Source organism: Mytilus edulis, chromosome 9, assembly GCF_963676685.1.
Source record: "Mytilus edulis chromosome 9, xbMytEdul2.2, whole genome shotgun sequence".
NCBI classification, from domain to species: Eukaryota; Metazoa; Mollusca; class Bivalvia; order Mytilida; family Mytilidae; genus Mytilus; species Mytilus edulis.
In genome coordinates, this window is record NC_092352.1 from 64,084,433 (window position 1) to 64,105,773 (window position 21,341).

A 21,341-nucleotide genomic window follows, 5' to 3' on the forward strand; every position below is an offset into this window, starting at 1 on the left:
CATTATTTAGAATAAATGTGCCTTATTGCATACTGTCAAAATGACTGATTGTAACCGATGATATGGAACGCCAACACTGTCTTGTTATGACCATTTTCTTTATATGATGTGCATTTACCTTTATATGATGTGCAATTGTCATTATATGATGTGCAAATATCCTTACATGATGTGCAAACATCCTTATATGATGTACAAACATCATTATTTGATGTGCAAACATCATTATATGATGTGCAAGCATCATTATATGATGTACAAACATCATTATATGATGTGCATGTATACTTATATGATGTGCATATATACTTATATGATGTGCTTATATACTTATATGATGTGCAAATATACTTATATGATGTGCATATGTACTTATATGATGTGCGAATGTACTTATATGATGTGCAAACATTCTTATATGATGTGCAAACGTACTTATATTATGTACAACGATCCTTATATGATGTGCAACTATACTTATGTCACGTGCAAATATACTTATATGATGTGTACATATCATTATATGATGTGCAGTTACCATTATATTATGTGCAAATATCTTTATATGATGTGGTTGTGTCATTATATTATGTGCTTGTAATCTTATATTATGTGGTTTGGTTTACTTCATTATATGATGTCGAAACGTCATTATATGATGTGCTTTCATCGTCCTTATGGTCAATGAACATGATTACGATTAGAATGATTACTGTCTACGTCATAACTGATTCCGATCTGCTTCTGTAAACTATAAACCCGGCTCAAATATGTGTCCATCGCTAGCGAGAGTGCAATTAATAGGAAAAATGAGACAATGCAATTTAACAAAATCAACGTTTTAAACAGTTCAGAGGGAGATAATTTAAAGATCAATTAATACAGGAGCTAATTGGAGAAATTTGCGGCTGTGGCGAAAATATGATAAAACAAATTTTGAGGCTCTTTATAGGTTGCTATTTGGGTTAGGCAAAAGCTACGTGTTGCAGGTCGTACTTTGACCTATGAGTGTTTACTCTTACAAATTATGACTTGGATGGAGAGTTTTCTCATTGGCTCTCATACCGCATCTTCTTATTTCTATTCATTGCAAAATTCATCATTGAACTCACAGTCAGTTTTAAAAATATTTCACAACAATAGCTATAGAATTATCTACTCATGCATAATATGGCGAGATGGTTTGTTTTATAAACTGTTATTGAATAATATAAATGGTAAGATGTAGAATGTAATAATTACATTAGATGTATGTTTCATTATGATACTTTATTCTGATTGGCTAACTGCACATCACGTGTTATTCCGTAAGCAATTGTATTGCTCAATATAACTTTTCATTCATGATAACACGTGGTCCCACAATAAAGTGCACAGGTGAATTAAATAAAACAATAATAAAATTTGTGTTTTCATGATAATTGCTAAAAAAATGTAATTATAAGTATTGAATGCTTCTTTTTGTAACTTCATAGGGTTGTAAAAGCGTTGACCGTGTGCACATTTTTAGTATGAAGCGCTTCCGCGCTTCATACAAAATGTACTTCGGTCAACGCTTTTACACCCCAATGAAGTTACAAAAAGAAGCATTCAATTCTTAAGTGTTACTCCTCCAAAACCATACAAAGTCGGATAGATTTGTGATATGACGTATACATGTAGTGTTTTGTACTTCCTTTATTTGTCTTTGAAACAATCTTTTTTTCCTCAGAAAAAGCCAAAATATCCAAATTCGGAGACTGCATGCTTAATCCACGTACTGCCCGCGAAATGCAAAATGGTCAGGTTTGGTAATGTTCACATATTTGTATATACAGATTGTTTATTTTCAACTTATTTCAATGGAGATTTTTTTAACCTATTGAGAAAGGTGTGTGTAATTGTTCTCTTGTGGTTTTTTTTAGGGGAGGGGGGGGGGGGAGTCGTGATAAGTTTATGTCTTTGGAATGATTGTTTTTTTCCCTATTTCACGGTAATAACTTGGAAAATAAATTAGAGGAATGCCCATCTTTCCTACGCCGTCCCCACCACCAATGATGAAAATGACAATAATTATAATTTACTTATTTTTAAATCTGTTCTTATAATATAAAAAAATAAGACGTGGTATGATTGCCAATGAGACAACTCTCCACAAGAGACCAAAATGACACAGAGAGTATTACTTATAGGTAACCGTAAGGCCTTCAACAATGAGCAAAGCCCATACCGCATAGTCAGTACAAAAGGCCCCGAAATGACAATGTAAAACAATTCAAACGAGAAAACTATTTTGCTCAGAAAAGGTTTCCCTATAAATAAGTATCAAGATAAAAGGCAATAAAACAACAAAACTCATAAGAGCCAAAATTGCCCAAAATGGGACCTTAAAATTTACCATAAAATATATTCAGACACATTGCAGTATTTTTTTTAATCTATTGTAGTTTTAAAGATAAACCTAAAATATTAAAAGTCAACGCCGTAAATCTTCGCTTCAGTAAACAAAAAATAAATATAGTATTTTTATTTTCATTCAGACACAAATCTAATTAAATTACAGCTATTGTGTGTCCAAGCTATGCTTACGCAGATCTGAAAACGCTCCATTTTATTTTCTGTTTAAAGACCATTGGGATTCTCGGTTTTGTCGGATTTATATACACCTTCAAAAATGTGAAGGCTGAATGTCATTGGCTTATGTAATATTTACTAGAACAGAAAGTATCAAAGGACTGAAGTACTGAACATCGGATGACCACAAGTTCTCGTTGATGGTAACACGCACTTGTCTTAAAGAAAATCACATCACAATACCTGAAAGTGAGGTTAACTTACAGAGACATATTTTTTCTGAGACAAGTTCGTGCGTGGATGATGAACGGGCTCGTCTAGATATTCAACATGATATAGTCAGTATCAAAAACGAAACTACCCATTATTCTATATATAACAGTTACATGTATACATAATTTTTATCCAAATGCTATAGCATTCTATTCTACTATTCTAATAATAGTGCAGTGCAAGTGCATGGTGAAAACACTTCTATAATAATTCGGATTTTCTAATAGTTTGGATTTATGTAGGCATTCATTTTTCCCGTATAAACGTTCTTGAGATGTTCTTCCGAATGCGTTAACACAATTGTCCTGTATGTGTGCCTAGATATAACTTACTTATAACTTAAAAATATATTTCTAACGACGCAACATTTTCATATAATTAATTTAATATGTTCTAAAAAAAAATAATTTTTATTAGTATTACTTGAAGCGACAATGAATGCTATTTTGCACTCGGTTATGTCTGCGTTTTTATACGATCGGTAACATGTACCAGTCAAAGTCGAAAGTCAAATCTCTGTTGCGACAATACATCGGAATGCCCTCACGGTCATCGTGATGTAAACATGAAGTGTGGACAGGAGGACGTGTGCTTCCTTGTTCCAGGACAAACACTATTGTTTTATTTTTTCTCTCATTTTCTCATATTTATCAGAATAATCTGTCCGGGTAAGGTGAAATGGATTTCTGTGAAGTAGCATGTTAAAAATCCGACTCAGGGTGTTGGTCTATTACAAAACAGGGTAAATATTCATTTCACATTAATATGTTCCCGTACGAATATGCACCTGTCCCAAGTCTGGAGCCTGTAATTCAGTGGGTTGTCGTCTGTTGATGTGTTACATACCGGTTTTTGTTTTTCGTTCATTTTTTGTACATAAATTATGTTGTTAGTTTTCTCGTTTGAATTGTTTTACATTTGTCATCAAGGGGCCTTTTATAGCTGATTATGCGGTATGGGCTTTGCTCATTGTTGAAGGCCGTACGGTAACCTATAGTAGTCTTTTACATATATATCTATATATATATATATATATATATATATTTCAATTTTCCGCTGGACGTCAAGCATATATTCATAATCATGTAAGTGTGAAATAAATGCATGAAAACATAATAAAAAGATGCAAGCAAGTGTCATGCACCGAGTTGAAGGTCATCCCATATCTCCTTTAATTCCTTTTTTTGTGGGGTGGGGTTGGTGGGGGTGAGGTTGGGGAAGGGGGGGGCTCGGTTGTCGAGTAGTCCAAGTATCTAGCCTGTCAACACTTACATGTAGGTTGTGAGTTCGAATCCCACACGTGGCAGGTAAGTTCGACTCCAAATTTAATTTAATAGAATTATTAGTTTTTCCTACCGAAAGTCGGTGGTTCCTTCCGGGGACTTCGGCTTCTTCCATCAATATAAACTCACCGCCACGATATAGCATGATAGTGTTAAAAGTGGCGTTAAAAAGCAATCAATCAACAAATTAATCAACCAATCATCCATACCGGTACAATTATAAATGCAAGAGAGGATAATTTTGTAGCTATCGTTATTAAATATTTTAAAAATTGACTCTGAGTTCATTGGTGTCTTTTGCAATGAATAGAAATAAGAAGATATGTTATGAGTGCCAATGAGACAACTCTACATCTAGGTCATAATGTGTAAAAGGAAACAATTATAGGTTAAATTACGGCCTTCAACACGGAGCTTTTACTCAAACCGAACAGCAAGCTATAAATAAGAGCTCAATAGTGTAGATCCCGTATATTCATTATTGTAGAACCATCGATAAAAATTCATAATTTGACAATTTTCCATCAATAATATCTGGTGTGGTTAAAGCGATTACTCAATACGTCAGAATCTGCAGAATTAATATAAACCCGGATCAAATCTTTAGCTATCGTTTGGAAAATGGTTGAGATGTAAAAAGAAAAAACCTTGACATGTTTGTTCCTTGATTAAAGATGAAAAAAATCACACCAGATATTATTGATGGAAAATTGTCAAATTATGAATTTTTATCGATGGGTCTACAATAATGAATATACGGGATCTACAATAATGAGCATAAGTAGTTAACTTATTACGTTTTAGAAATAGATCTTTAATCTTTTAAGCGAAAGTGCATTTTTAAGATAAAGTGAGACAATGCATTTTAAAAATCACACCAGATATTATTGATGGAAAATTGTCAAATTATGAATTTTATTGATGGGTCTACAATAATGAATATAGGGGATCTACAATATTGAGCTCTTATTTATAGCTTGCTGTTCGGTTTGAGTAAAAGCTCCGTGTTGAAGGTCGTAATTTAACCTATAATTGTTTCCTTTTACACATTATGACTTATACCCTAGTCCCACTAGGCCACGATCGCACTACGATCTGTGAAAAAAATGCAAATTTTGATGATCGTAGTGCGATCGTGTAGATCGCAGTAAGGTCGTATCACGGTCGTGGTGAGGTCTTCAAGATCGTGAAGAGCGTGGCCAACTTTGAACATGTTCAAAACAATCGTGGTGCGGTCGTGGCGAAATCAGGTCGTAGTAGAAGCGTAGTGAAAGCGCACTAAGATCGTAGTAAGATCGCAAAGGTCGCTGTACAATCGTAGCGAGAGCGTAGCGAAAGCGTGATTCTATTCGGAGAGACTGCGCTACGATCGCACAGCGACGTTATCACGACCTCACTACGACCATCACGTTCTCACTGCGACCAAACTACGCTTCCTCTACGACTATACCACGCTGTTCAAGACCATAGTACGATTCTAGTACGCCCTTGTCGTCCTCATCACGCTTTTCTTACGACCTGACTACGTTCACACTACGACCATCATTCTCATTGTCATTTTCACATAAAATATATAAAAAAGCTCCCTAGATTTTGTTTGTTTGAATGTAATTATCCATTTGCTCTAACGGCTCAACCATGCTTCTCGTTTTTATATAGATTAGACCGTTGGTTTTCCCGTTTAAATGGTTTAACACTAGTAATATAACGTGCTGATTGATGTGAGCCAAGGCTCCGCGTTGAAGGCCGTACCTTGGCCTATAATGGTTTACTTTTATAAATTGTTACTTGGATGGAGAGTTGTCTCATTGGCACTCATACCACATCTTCCTATATATATTGATACATCAATGTCATCTCTGTTATCGTTCACTAAAATATCGTCATTGAGCTTCATGGACTAGCAATAGGTTGTAATTTAGGTTGGATTGGTCGGTCCGACATCTCTGCTTGATCAGGATTCGTTACTTTGCTCCCTCTGCCTCTACATCAACTCCTACCACTATGCCCACGTGTTCTGGTAGATTTTGGTGGCATGACTGAATTGTTTCCGAGAAATCTACGATTTAATCAGAAATAGAAGATATTGAACTGTATTGATATGGAACACGATGTTGACGTTATTGCTGAGAACGTAGTAAGATCGCGCTATGAGTATGAACGTAGTATAATCGTGGTACGAACGTGTAATAATCGCAGTAAGATCGTGTTGCAATCGGATAACTCGTGGTATGGTCGTAGTGAGAACGTGAAGAGCGTAGAAAGATCTTGATAAGCGTAGTGAGGTCGCAGAATAAGCGCGGTGAGAACGTGGTATAATCGTAGCGGGATCCTTTTAGAAGCGTAGAGAGGACGTAGTAGCATCGTGAAAGCAACGAAAATTTACATTTTCATGCCGCTCATACCGCGACCTCACCACGATCTAAATTTATTTTAGATCGCGGTGAGCGTGGTGCGATCGTGGTCTAGTGGGACTGGGGCTTTAGATGTAGAGTTGTCTCATTGGCACTCATAACATATCTTCTTATTTCTATTCATTGCAAAAGACACCAATGAACTCAGAGTCAATTTTTAAAATATTTAATAACGATAGCTACAAAATTATCCTCTCTTGCATTTATAATTGTACCGGTATGGATGATTGGTTGATTAATTTGTTGATTGATTGCTTTTTAACGCCACTTTCAACACTATCATGCTATATCGTGGCGGTGAGTTTATATTGATGGAAGAAGCCGAAGTCCCCGGAAAGAACCACCGACTTTCGGTAGGAAAAACTAATAATTCTATTAAATTAAGATTGGAGTCGAGCTTACCTGCCACGTGTGGGATTCGAACTCACAACCTACATGTAAGTGTTGACAGGCAAGATACTTGGACTACTCGCCAACCGAGCCACCCCCCCCCCCCCCCTTCCCCAACCTCACCCCCACCAACCCCACCCCACAAAAAAAGGAATTAAAGGAGATATGGGATGACCTTCAACTCGGTGCATGACACTTGCTTGCATCTTTTTATCATGTTTTCATGCATTTATTTCACACTTACATGATTATGAATGTATGCTTGACGTCCAGCAGAAAATTGAAATATATATATATAATCAGCTATAAAAGGCCCCTTGATGACAAATGTAAAACAATTCAAACGAGAAAACTAACGACATAATTTATGTACAAAAAATGAACGAAAAACAAAAACCGGTATGTAACACATCAACAGACGAAAGCCCACTGAATTACAGGCTCCAGACTTGGGACAGGTGCATATTCGTACGGGAACATGATTATTAATGTGAAATGAATATTAACCCTGTTTTGTAATAGACCAACACCCTGAGTCGGATTTTTAACATGCTACTTCACAGAAATCCATTTCACCTTACCCGGACAGATTATTCTGATAAATATGAGAAAATGAGAGAAAAAATAAAACAATAGTGTTTGTCCTGGAACAAGGAAGCACACGTTCTCCTGTCCACACTTCATGTTTACATCACGATGACCGTGAGGGCATTCCGATGTATTGTCGCAACAGAGATTTGACTTTCGACTTTGACTGGTACATGTTACCGATCGTATAAAAACGCAGACATAACCGAGTGCAAAATAGCATTCATTGTCGCTTCAAGTAATACTAATAAAAATTATTTTTTTTAAAACATATGAAATTAATTATATGAAAATGTTGCGTCGTTAAAAATATATTTTTAAGTTATAAGTAAGTTATATCTAGGCACACATACAGGACAATTGTGTTAACGCATTCGGAAGAACATCTCAAGAACGTTTATACGGGAAAAATGAATGCCTACATAAATCCAAACTATTAGAAAATCCGAATTATTATAGAAGTGTTTTCACCATGCACTTGCACTGCACTATTATTAGAATAGTAGAATAGAATGCTATAGCATTTGGATAAAAAGTATGTATACATGTAACTGTTATATATAGAATAATAGGTAGTTTCGTTTTTGATAACTGACTATATCATGTTGAATATCTAGACGAGCCCGTTCATCATCCACGCACGAACTTGTCTCAGAAAAAATATGTCTCTGTAAGTTAACCTCACTTTCAGGTATTGTGATGTGATTTTCTTTAAGACAAGTGCATGTTACAATCAACGAGAACTTGTGGTCATCCGATATTCAGTACTTCAGTCCTTTGATACTTTCTGTTCTAGTAAATATTACATAAGCCAATGACATTCAGCCTTCACATTTTTGAAGGTGTATATAAATCCGACAAAACCGAGAATCCCAATGGTCTTTAAACAGAAAATAAAATGGAGCGTTTTCAGATCTGCGTAAGCATAGCTTGGACACACAATAGCTGTAATTTAATTAGATTTGTGTCTGAATGAAAATAAAAATACTATATTTATTTTTTGTTTACTGAGGCCTGGTGGTCTCTGACATATAGAGAGTTGTGTTTTATTTTTTCTAAGTGAAGATTTACGGCGGTAACTTTTAATATTTTAGGTTTATCTTTAAAACTACAATAGATTAAAAAAAATACTGCAATGTGTCTGAATATATTTTATGGTAAATTTTAAGGTCCCATTTTGGGCAATTTTGGCTCTTATGAGTTTTGTTGTTTTATTGCCTTTTATCTTGATACTTATTTATAGGGAAACCTTTTCTGAGCAAAATAGTTTTCTCGTTTGAATTGTTTTACATTGTCATTTCGGGGCCTTTTGTACTGACTATGCGGTATGGGCTTTGCTCATTGTTGAAGGCCTTACGGTTACCTATAAGTAATAATCTCTGTGTCATTTTGGTCTCTTGTGGAGAGTTGTCTCATTGGCAATCATACCACGTCTTCTTTTTTTATATTATAAGAACAGATTTAAAAATAAGTAAATTATAATTATTGTCATTTTCATCATTGGTGGTGGGGACGGCGTAGGAAAGATGGGAATTCCTCTAATTTATTTTCCAAGTTATTACCGTGAAATAGGGAAAAAAACAATCATTCCAAAAACATAAACTTTTCACGACTTCCCCCCCCCCCCCCCCTTTCCCCTAAAAAAAACACAAGAGAACAATTACACACACCTTTCTCAATACGTTAATAAAATCTCCATTGAAATAAGTTGAAAATAAACAATCTGTATATACAAATTTGTGAACATTACCAAACCTGACCATTTTGCATTTCGCGGGCAGTACGTGGATTAAGCATGCAGTCTCCGAATTTGGATATTTTGGCTTTTTCTGAGGAAAAAAAGATTGTTTCAAAGACAAATAAAGGAAGTACAAAACACTACATGTATACGTCATATCACAAATCTATCCGACTTTGTATGGTTTTGGAGGAGTAACACTTAAGAATTGAATGCTTCTTTTTGTAACTTCATTGGGGTGTAAAAGCGTTGACCGAAGTACATTTTGTATGAAGCGCGGAAGCGCTTCATACTAAAAATGTGCACACGGTCAACGCTTTTACAACCCTATGAAGTTACAAAAAGAAGCATTCAATACTTATAATTACATTTTTTTTTAGCAATTATCATGAAAATACAAATTTTATTATTGTTTTATTTAATTCACCTGTGCACTTTATTGTGGGGCCACGTGTTATCATGAATGAAAAGTTATATTGAGCAATACAATTGCTTACGGAATAACACGTGATGTGCAGTTAGCCAATCAGAATAAAGTATCATAATGAAACATACATCTAATGTAATTATTACATTCTACATCTTACCATTTATATTATTCAATAACAGTTTATAGAACAAACCATCTCGCCATATTATGCATGAGTAGATAATTCTATAGCTATTGTTGTGAAATATTTTTAAAACTGACTGTGAGTTCAATGAAGAATTTTGTAATGAATAGAAATAAGAAGATGCGGTATGAGAGCCAATGAGAAAACTCTCCATCCAAGTCATAATTTGTAAGAGTAAACACTCATAGGTCAAAGTACGACCTGCAACACGTAGCTTTTGCTAAACCCAAATAGCAACCTATAAAGAGCCTCAAAATTTGTTTTCTCCAATTAGCTCCTGTATTAATTGATCTTTAAATTATCTCCCTCTGAACTGTTTAAAACGTTGATTTTGTTAAATTGCATTGTCTCATTTTTCCTATTAATTGCACTCTCGCTAGCGATGGACACATATTTGAGCCGGGTTTATAGTTTACAGAAGCAGATCGGAATCAGTTATGACGTAGACAGTAATCATTCTAATCGTAATCATGTTCATTGACCATAAGGACGATGAAAGCACATCATATAATGACGTTTCGACATCATATAATGAAGTAAACCAAACCACATAATATAAGATTACAAGCACATAATATAATGACACAACCACATCATATAAAGATATTTGCACATAATATAATGGTAACTGCACATCATATAATGATATGTACACATCATATAAGTATATTTGCACATGACATAAGTATAGTTGCACATCATATAAGGATCGTTGTGCATAATATAAGTACGTTTGCACATCATATAAGAATGTTTGCACATCATATAAGTACATTCGCACATCATATAAGTACATATGCACATCATATAAGTATATTTGCACATCATATAAGTATATAAGCACATCATATAAGTATATATGCACATCATATAAGTATACATGCACATCATATAATGATGTTTGTACATCATATAATGATGCTTGCACATCATATAATGATGTTTACACATCAAATAATGATGTTTGTACATCATATAAGGATGTTTGCACATCATGTAAGGATATTTGCACATCATATAATGACAATTGCACATCATATAAAGGTAAATGCACATCATATAAAGAAAATGGTCATAACAAGACAGTGTTGGCGTTCCATACGATGACTTAACATACTCATTCTGGGTACCCAGGATGAAAATATACATATTTATCAATTTTCATATTTATATGTTTGTTAGCAGTACCTTAAATATCAGGGACAGGGATGCTTTGGTTCATTCCATTCTAAAAAAAAATTTAAACTAAATAATGTACCAAGCTGTATAATGCCAGCTCAAATTTAAATAACTCCCTGGTATGACCATTATATTCAGAAATTCAAAAACTGCACAGGCATTTTGAAAATAGAGGGTTTAGTATGGTTTAAAAAGTAAAATCAATATTGAACTCAGAGGAAAATTCAAAACAGAAGTTATCTGATCAAATGGCAGCTTGAACAATCAAATGAATTGACAAGAACATTGAAGCGGAGTTCATCTAACTAAGCAAAGCATATTAAAGCAGTTATTAGTATGTAGTAGACGAAAAAAAGAACAAATTTTAAAGACAAACATTTTAAAGCTGTACTTAATACTTACATCAGCAGAATAAACCATCTTTGAAATTATTTGACTTGTATTTTTAAAAACATTTGTCCAGAAAGTAATCAACTGATTAGGTATTCCTTTACTGTTGAGCTCTTTGATTTTGTAGGGTAACCTTTTTAGCTGACCTGGCCTGATAGCACAAGTGAGCTTTTCTCGTCACTTTGCGTACGCTATTTGTGGTTGTCGTCCGTTAACTTTTACAAAAATCTTCTCCTCTAAAACTACTGGATCCAAATTTTACCAAATTTGGCCACAATCATCATTGGAGTATGTAGTTTAAAATGTTTTAAATGTGTCCAACATCCCTGCCTACCAACCTATATGGCCGTCATGGCTAAAAATAGAACATATGCAGTTTTTGGATTGTATCTCTGACACTAAATCATTTAGAGTAAATTTGACCGGGTAAAATGTTCATCAGGTTCATATCTATCTGCCCTGAATATGACAAACTGTTGTTGGGTTGCTGCCCCTGAATAAGTCATATTAAGGGTGCTTGCTGGTATAAATCTTTTTTTTTTTTAAATATAGGATTTTGCTATTTTTTTCTATAAATAAACTTTATCATAGACTTAGGCAGCAACCATTTGATTTTCTGGGGGGGCTATTGATTTTTTTCCCACCAAATTTTTTTTTACGACAAGTCTAGAACAATTTTTTTCTTTCAATTTTAGCATTACATATAGTGGCAGCTGAGGGTGAAACAAACATTTTTTTTTTCTCAGGGTCAAAAACTAATTATTTTTTTCTTCAAAAACCAGAATCAAACTTTTTTTTCCAAAAAATCCATACCCCCCCCCCCCCCCCCCCCCCCCCCCAGAAAATCAAATGGTTGCTGCCTTAGTCATATAAATCGAGTGACTTGTGAAAAATAATGTTTATCAAATTGTTGAACCAATGCATGTATATATCATTAACAGTCTTTAAAATGTGCACGATTTATAATTTTTTACCCAATTCTAAATTCTTTGACTACAATTATTCTGTGTCCGAAACCTATTATGTGTCAAATATTTAGTTACAATTCAATGCAATTAATTTGTTATTCTCTTCAATATTATATGGATAGAGATATATGAACGCCATGACTGCCTTATGTTAATGATCAGCATTATATGCAGTGCTGAGTGCTCACAACATTTTATGCAGTGCTCACAACATTATATGCAGTGCTCACAACATTATATGAAGTGCTCACAACATTATATGAAGTGCTCACAACATTATATGAAGTGCTCACAACATTATACACAGTGGTCCAAACATTATATGCAGTGGTCACAACATTATATGAAGTGCTCACGAAGTTATATGAAATGCTGAACAGTTTTTAAAGTCATGTTATCAAGGCAATTCGATTGAAAACTATATCAGAAAAAAAGATAACGCCTGCTATTGTCTGCAATTTGACAGATATAATTTTATTATTTTATTGGAAGTTCATTCTGAGGAAAAGATGAAACTAAGAGGTGAATGGAATGAACTAGTTATGTTAATGAAATATCGAAGGAAAATTTGTATATACCTCAAGTTCATTTCCTACTGAAGAACTTAAGCAAGGTGCCACTTTATATAGTACGGCGGCTTTGTGAAAAATTGTGCACATCCTGCTACAAGCATGAAATTTGGTATATACCTTCCTCATCTATAACTCTTTTGTTTCAGATAGGGAGGCATTTGAAAAAAATGTCGCACTTCCGGTAAAATCCAAAATGGCGGACTTCATACTTAAATCAGCCCAATTTCGAAGGCTAGTATGTGAAAAGGTGTTATATAATCATGCTACTATCATAATATTTGGTACAAACCTTTGTTTTTTAATTACTTTTGGATATATATTATATAGATTAGATGTCTTGAAAAACCCTACTTCCGGTAAAATCTAATATGGCGGACATTGTACTAAAATAAGCCTATTTTTTATGGAGGGTAATTGAAATATGTTAAAACATATTGCTACTATCATTACATTGTGCAGGAACCATTTCTTTGGTGCTTCTCATGGATATAATGAATAAGACATATTTCTTTAAAACCCTTACTTCCGGTAATATCCAAAATGGCGGACATAGAAATATCAATTTCTTTTTTTATGTATTCAACTTTTTTCAAAATGTAAAGAAAATGTTGTTTATTGTGCTGGCTTTAAGTTATCCTCAAAACCACTTATTCTATTCTGCTGTAAATGTTTAAATACAAAGTTATCACTTCCGGTAAAAAAAAACCAATCTGGCGTATATTTCAAAGATGAGTCCTCAATCCATATCTTCGATGTAGAGTTTTGGATAGATTGATTAAAACAAAATAAAATTACTTAAGTACTAAAACATTTTTAAACTGCTACTACAATTCGGCCAAAAAGACATGTTCATTCACGATCACCACCTCATGCACACAAGGCAGTCTACGGGAGACACGATTTTTCACATCATCCTTTTTACATCCACATGTACAAGCTTCTGACAAAATGGTGAGGCCTCAGAAAGAGTTTTTTTCTAAAGGGATAATCTTTGTCCCTTCGCCATCCATTAGCGCCTGGACTGGGTAGCATATAAGAGCCAATTCCAATCGCTCGTCCCCCTAAATACCTGCCTTAGTATATTGCACGTTTTACATGCTGGAAAAGACTAGATCAAGTTGAGGGAATAGCCTCAATTAGCCTTCCCTTTTGCGCAAATAGTTATTTTCTTGCTTCGTTAAACATATGTTTACCCAATCTGTTAAATTTGTGGTGCTATCTTATAGTAAAACCCCGGTGATTTAGGTTGATCAATCATCATTCATTATGTTAAAGTCACATTTTCAAATGCCATCAATGTCTCACACGCAGTCTTTTTCCTTTTCAAGCAAAGATAGAACTGTATCACAACTGGTAAAGGCATGGATCACAATAAGTGTGTGTGATCAGTCATTGCCTAGTGCATTTGAAAGGTCATTGATAGATATTGATTCAAAGTTTTTTGCCCTTCCATAGTTCGTCTACCCCTATGTCACGGAGAAGCGAAAAAGTAATGACAGCATCATCAGTAACAACTGTTCGAATCATGACTCGTTTAAGTTCGTGTTTCACTGCATCAGATACATGCACCATGATTCTAGTGTCTGCCTCTTAATGTGAACGTAGTGCTTAACTTGAAATACATAACGTGGTGGATAAGATAGAATATCCTGAACATTTGTTGCTTCAACTACCATACGCTTTCGAGAATTCACCCACTCGTGCTACAACTACCATACGCTTCCGAGAATTCACCCACTCGTGCTACAGTTTCAAGGTGTTTTATTGAGGTAAGGACATAATACCCAATCAGCATACTCGTTAGCCCGCAAATACATGTTTATTCACAATCGGAGAGCTGATTTTCCACATTTACAAAGACTGGTATTGTTCCTTACATCCATAATGTACAAGCTCCTGATAAGATGAAGAGGCCTCACTAAGAGTTCAAAAGGGTTCCCATGGATCATATTTGTTCCTTCGCCATTCATATAAAGCGTCTGGACTAGTTAGCATAGGAACCAATTCCAAACTTGTTACTCATTCATAGCCGCCATGGTATATTGCACGCTTAACATGCTGAAAAAGACTAGACCGAGTCATGGGAATAGCCTCAATAAGTCTTTCCTCTCCCCAAAACGCATGTTTTCTTGCTTTGTACTCATTCCAAATGCTTAAGTCACATCTTCAAACGCCATTCATGTCACCAACGCAGTTCCTTTTCCAGCAAACGTGTAATCTCTCAATGCCTAGTGCATTTGAAAGGTCATGTAAAGATATATATCTAAATTTTTTCCCACTTCCAAATGCAAACCAAAGTTCGTCTGCCCCTATGTCACGGAATAGCGAAACCGCAATGACATCAGTATCGACTGTTCGATGGTGCTAAACTTGAAACATCATCAAGTGGTGAATAACACGGAACATCCTAGGCATTTGTTGCTACAACTACCTTTTCCTCAAAATTTTATTGCGCAAGGTGCTGTGAATGAAAACTAAAACTTCCTTCTTATTGCCGTTATCTCTCAGAACACTTTGCCAATTTTGAGGAATTTGTTTTGACCCTGGATTCGTCTGTGTATTCGCCTTCCCCAAAATGTAGCTCTTGCTTCTTGTAGCAGCCTTCAAACTACCAGTATTGTCTATGTACGCATCCGAGACTACATCCACTATTGTTACAGTTTCGAGGTGTTTCCTAACGAATATGCTGATTATTATGTCCTTACCTTAATAAAATACCTTGAAACTGTAACAAGAGTGGATGAAATTTTTGATGAGTATGGTAGTTGTAGCAACAAATGCTCAGGATTTTCAGTCTTATCCACCACGTGATGTATTTCAAATTTAGCACCATGTTCACATTAAGAGGCTGACACTAGAATCATGGTGCATGTGTCTGATGCAGTGAAACATGAACTTAAACGAGTCATGATTCGAACAGTCGATACTGATGATGCTGTCCTTACTGTTTCGCTATTCCGTGACATAGGGGTAGACGAACTGTGGATTGTGTTTGGGAATGCAAACCACTTTGGAATACTGTCTATCAATGGTCTTTCAAATGTACTAGGCAATAAGTGATCACACACACACTTATTGTGATCAATGCCTTTACCGGTTGTGATACGGTTCTCTCTTTGCTTGGAAAGAAAAAAAGACTGCGTGGGAGTCATTAATTGCATTTGAAGATGTGTCTTTAACATAAAGAATGATGATTGATCAACCGAAATTACCGGGGTTTTACTGTAAGATCGCACAAACTCATCATATGGGGCTAACATGGTTAACGAAGCAAAAAAATAAATATTTGCACAAAAGGGAAGGCCAATTGAGGCTATAATTTCCTCAACTTGGTCTACTATTTTCCAGCATTTAAAACGTGCAATATACTAGGGAAGATATTTAGGGGGACGAGCATTGGATTGGCTCTTATGCTACCCAGTCCAGGCGCTAATGGATGGCGAAGGGACAAAGAGGATCCCTTTTAAAAAAAAACTCTTTCTGAGGCCTCATCATTTTGTCAAAAGCTTGTACATTGTGGATGTAAGAAAGGATGTCTCGGTCGTTGTTAATGTTAAAAATTGGGTCTCCAGTGCACTGCTTTGTGTGCATGTGGTAGGGACTGTGCATATACATGTATTTTTGGCCAAATAATAGTAATTTTAAAAATGTTTAAGTATTATACTGATTTTTTTTAAATCAATCTATCCAAAACTCTACATCAAAGATATGGATTGAGTACTCATCTTTGAAATTTACGCCATATTTTTTACCGGAAGTGTCAACTTTGTATTTTAACATTTACAACAGAATAGAACCTAAAGCCAAAATATTAATGACCAGCACAAAAAACTACATTTTCTATACATTTTGAAAAAAAGTTGAATATTTAAATAATGAATTGATATTTTTATGTCCGCCATTTTGAATATCACCGGTAGTAGGGGTTTTAAAGACAGATATCTTATACATTGTATTCATTAGAAGCACCAATGAAAGGTTCCTGCACAATGTAATGATAGTAGCAATACATTTAAACACATTTCAATTACCCTCCCTAAAACAATTTGCTTATTTTAGTACAATGTCCGCCATGTGGAAATTTACTGGAAGTAGGACTTTTGTAGACATCTAAACAATATAATATATCCAATAGTAGTACAAAACAAAGATTTGTACCAAATATTATGGTTGTAGCATGATAATAACACCTTTTCAAATACTAGCCTTTGATATTGGGCTGATTTAAGTATGGAGTCCGCCATTTAAGTTTTTACCGGAAGTGAGACATTTTTTTTTAAATGCCTCCCTATCTGAAATAAAAGAGTAATAGCTGAGGAAGGTCTATGCCAAATTTCATGCTTGTAGCAGGATGTGCACAATTGGTCTGAAATATGCTTGTAGCCGCCGGACTAATAGTCAGTACTCAGTTTTAAAAAGCTTAACTACCTTTTAAATAAAATAGTCAGCTTTCTGTAACAACTAAGTGCCATATATTACGCTACCTTCTATATGTCATGATAGAGTCATTATTGGCATCGATTTTCAGAATTTGGCATTTTTACATGAATAAGTATCTAACAGATATGGAAAATGCAGTTTAAAGCATTTCATTGTAGGTGTTAAACATAACGTTACATCAATTATTTTAAATTTTTTACAAGCTTTTTAGCACGCCAAGCAGTTTGTCTTCTAAATATGACCAGCAGTCTTATATAGAGATATAAACTTTCATAAGAAAAATGTACCCTTTCAAGACCCAGTTTTACATTTTCATCTCTTATGAAAACTGAGTTTATAGGGGTTAATAAAACGTTTACTACGTTTGTTCGTCAGCCTGCACGGTTAATATATGAAAAAAGTGGTATGCTTGCCAATGAAACAACTTTCCACAAGTGACCAATTGACACAAAAATTAACAACTTTAGGCCACAGTACGGCCTTCAACAATGAGCAAAGCCCATACCGCATAGTCAGCTATAGAAGGCCCTGAAATGATAAACGTAATACATTCCAAACGAGAAAAATAACGGCCTAATTTAACAAATAAACGAACGAAAAACGAATATGTAACACATTAACAAACGACAACCACTGAAATACAGGCTCCGGACTTGGAACAGACACATATATACAGAATTTGGCAGGATTTAACATGTTAGCGGGATCCCTACCCTCCTTCTAACCTGGGACAGTGGTGTAACAGAACAAGGTCATAGAACAAACTATGAAAATCAGTTGAATAAGGCTTAACTCATCTGATGGATACAAATATAAATTAATACATCTAACAAAAAACAGAATGGGACGTGGCTGGGTACTTGTATATCCCAACAACAAAAAGACACTAAGTACTGATATGAGAGTACTCGCAGTTACTGACAGCTAGTTCAAAGCCACTAACAACAAATAAAAAAAAATCGTACATCTAAGTTTTGCATTTAGGTTTAAAGATTGTGAGTAAAAAAGAATGATTTACTTTATTGGATAGTAACGATTGTCCATGAAAAAAGAGTCATATTGACCTAAATTAATTCTGGTTAAAATACATTAAGATACAAAATCTAAACAACTACAAGTCATAGAAGAATGATATCTTTTAGATCGCACTTCTTTGATAACAATTGACCTTGAAAAAAGATTCAAATTTGTGTTAAGGTCCAGATGATAGCAACAACACATAAAAGAGGAATGCTATTTGTTACTGAGCAATTCTTTGATTTAATTGAAGGTCCCCACAACATTTTTGTAACAGAAGCACAAAAAAAACGATACTCGTTATTATGTCAATATATAATTGCATATAATTATATTAATGGAGAACTTCTAGTTAATAGTTATCAAAGGTACCAGGATTATAACTTAGTACGACAGACGCGCGTTTCGTCTACACAAGACTCATCAGTGACGCTATTATTAAAATATTTATCAAGCCAAATTAGTGCGAAGTTAAAGAGCATTGAGGATTCAAATTCGAAAAAGTTGTATCAAATACGGCTAAGGTTATCTATTACTGGGATAAGAAAATCCTTAGTTTTTCGATAAATGCAAAGTTTTGTAAACGGGAAATTTATAAAAAAAAAAAAAAATAATGACCACATAATTGATATTCATGTCAACACCGAAGTGCTGACTACTGGTGTTTGTTTTACTGTGAAGTCTTCTCGGTGTTGTTATTGGCGTTCTTATTCTTCTCACATACAAGCTTGTCTATAGTCTGGGGATTTCTGTTATTTTTGCTAACAATTTTTTTCCATATCCCATGTAAGAATCAATGAAAGAGGTTGAAAATTTCATATCTGAATATTTTTTGTTATCTGGAAAGTTTATTTTTGACGATGGATCTTGATTGTTTCAGTGGGGCTCCTTTCTCCTGTATATGGATCACTCACGGGGTGAAAATTGGAAAATTGTCGAAACTAATTTGACTTTTATGTATAGCATACCGGTAGTCCGAATTAAATATCTAAAAGGATTTAAATTCACAAACTAGTTATTTTGCACTAAACATTGCTGTGCCATGCCTTTTTAAAATAAGATTGAAAATCGTAAATGTTTAAGTAAAATTCTATTTCGAATAACATCGCTGACCATTATTAATAAAAAAAAAAATATTTAAAAATGCAATGAACAGTATACTTCTGACAGGTATTTGGTTCTCCTTGAAAAAAATACTTGGTCATAACATATCTTAATTGCAGTCCCGAGTAATCTGAAGATATATATTTAGAGTTAAATGATCAGAAATGCACAATTATATATGTTTATAAATCTATATGTTTTAATAGGACTGCAAAAAAAATATAAAATTATCGGCGTCAACGAAGACAGATAGTTTCCGGGTAATAACTTTTGTAATCAATTAATCTTTAACACAAGGTTTATAACCACTAAAGAAAGTTTGGGATTGATTTGGGGGTTATGGTCTCAGCCTCAAGGAATTAGGGGCCAAAAATAGGGTCCAGATAAACATTTTATTAGTTTCCAGTCCTTCAGTGTTTAAATCTCTCCGAAATAATACTACAAGTTTCTATACCATAAAGGGATGGTTATAATTTGCTTGAAAAGGTGGATGAAGGGGGAGGTGTTATGGCTCAAAACGTTTAGGAATTAGAGGCAAAAAAGAGGGGAAAACAAGGGTTTCTTGGTTAATGGACAATTAAGACAATTTGAAACCAGTGTAAGGAAGGTAATCCAAATATATTGAGGTAATCCAAATATATTGAGGTAATCCAAAAATGTTTGATTGCCTCCCTTACACTGCTTTAAAATTATGTGTAAAGAAAAAAAAAATCTCATCAGATTTCAGAAATTAAAAAAAAAAAATTCTTCATATACAAAAAATGTTTTGCAAAAAGAGTGGGGGATACATATTTCTTTTCTTTTTCGGGTTGGGGCCAATATGCAACAGCATAGTGTATTGCACAAAATCAACAAAAAAAAGAGGTGTATTTTTTTTAATTTTTGGAGGGGTTGGGGCAATTCGCAACAGCGTTGTGCAAAAAAAATAATTATAAATTCAAATTATATAATCAATTTTAAGTTCTTTGACTACAGTTATTCTGTTTCAGAAACCTATTATGTGTCAAATATTTAATTACATTCCAAATTCAGACCGGTATCAAGCGTGAAAAGTGTGTCCATTTTTGTCCCAACGGTTCAGGGTTGGACCTCTGTGGTCGTATCCATCTGCGTTCGGCAAAGAAATTTATTAAACACTTAAAGTATATACATATTAAGTTGTGAATATGATGAAAATGATAATCAAAATAAGTTTAAATTGCCCTGGTGTGGAATAAATTTGTGGTAAATTGATCATACTTCTTAATTTCCTTATTTCAATCAGTTTTAAATATTGTATACTGCCTTAATGATAACATGACTTTAATAACTGTTTAAACTTGTTCGTGGGCATTAACAATTATGGATTCTGTAATTTTCCACTAAAAAACAAAGGTTAACTGAATCTGAATTCCTACCATCTCATCATACATCAATCTCATCATACATCAAACATCATCATCACCATCACCATCACCGATCATCACCTTCATCAACAAAAAAAATAATGTTGTGAGCACTTCATATAATGTCGTGAGCACTTCATATAATGTTGTGACCACTGCATATAATGTTTGGACCACTGCGTATAATGTTGTGAGCACTTCATATAATGTTGTGAGCACTGCATATAATGTTGTGACCACTGCATATAATGCTGATCATTAACATAAGGCAATCATGGCGTTCCATAATAAACTGTAAGCAGCAACAATGTTAAGCAAACTAAGGTAAGATCTACAAACAAGTCAACATGACCAAAATTGTCAATTGCCCCCTCAAAGGAGTTATAGTCAATTTTTAACATTTTTTATACGACCGCAAAAATTATAAAAAATT

The 21,341-nt window shown here is 34.4% G+C and overlaps 1 protein-coding gene across 3 annotated transcripts in view; it reads left to right on the top strand.

Moving 5' to 3' along the window:
* The window catches only part of LOC139488805 (probable E3 ubiquitin-protein ligase HERC4), a 248,104-nt gene that overhangs the window by 213,096 nt on the left and 13,667 nt on the right, over positions 1-21,341 (top strand). The gene's annotated exons all lie outside the window — the stretch shown is intronic.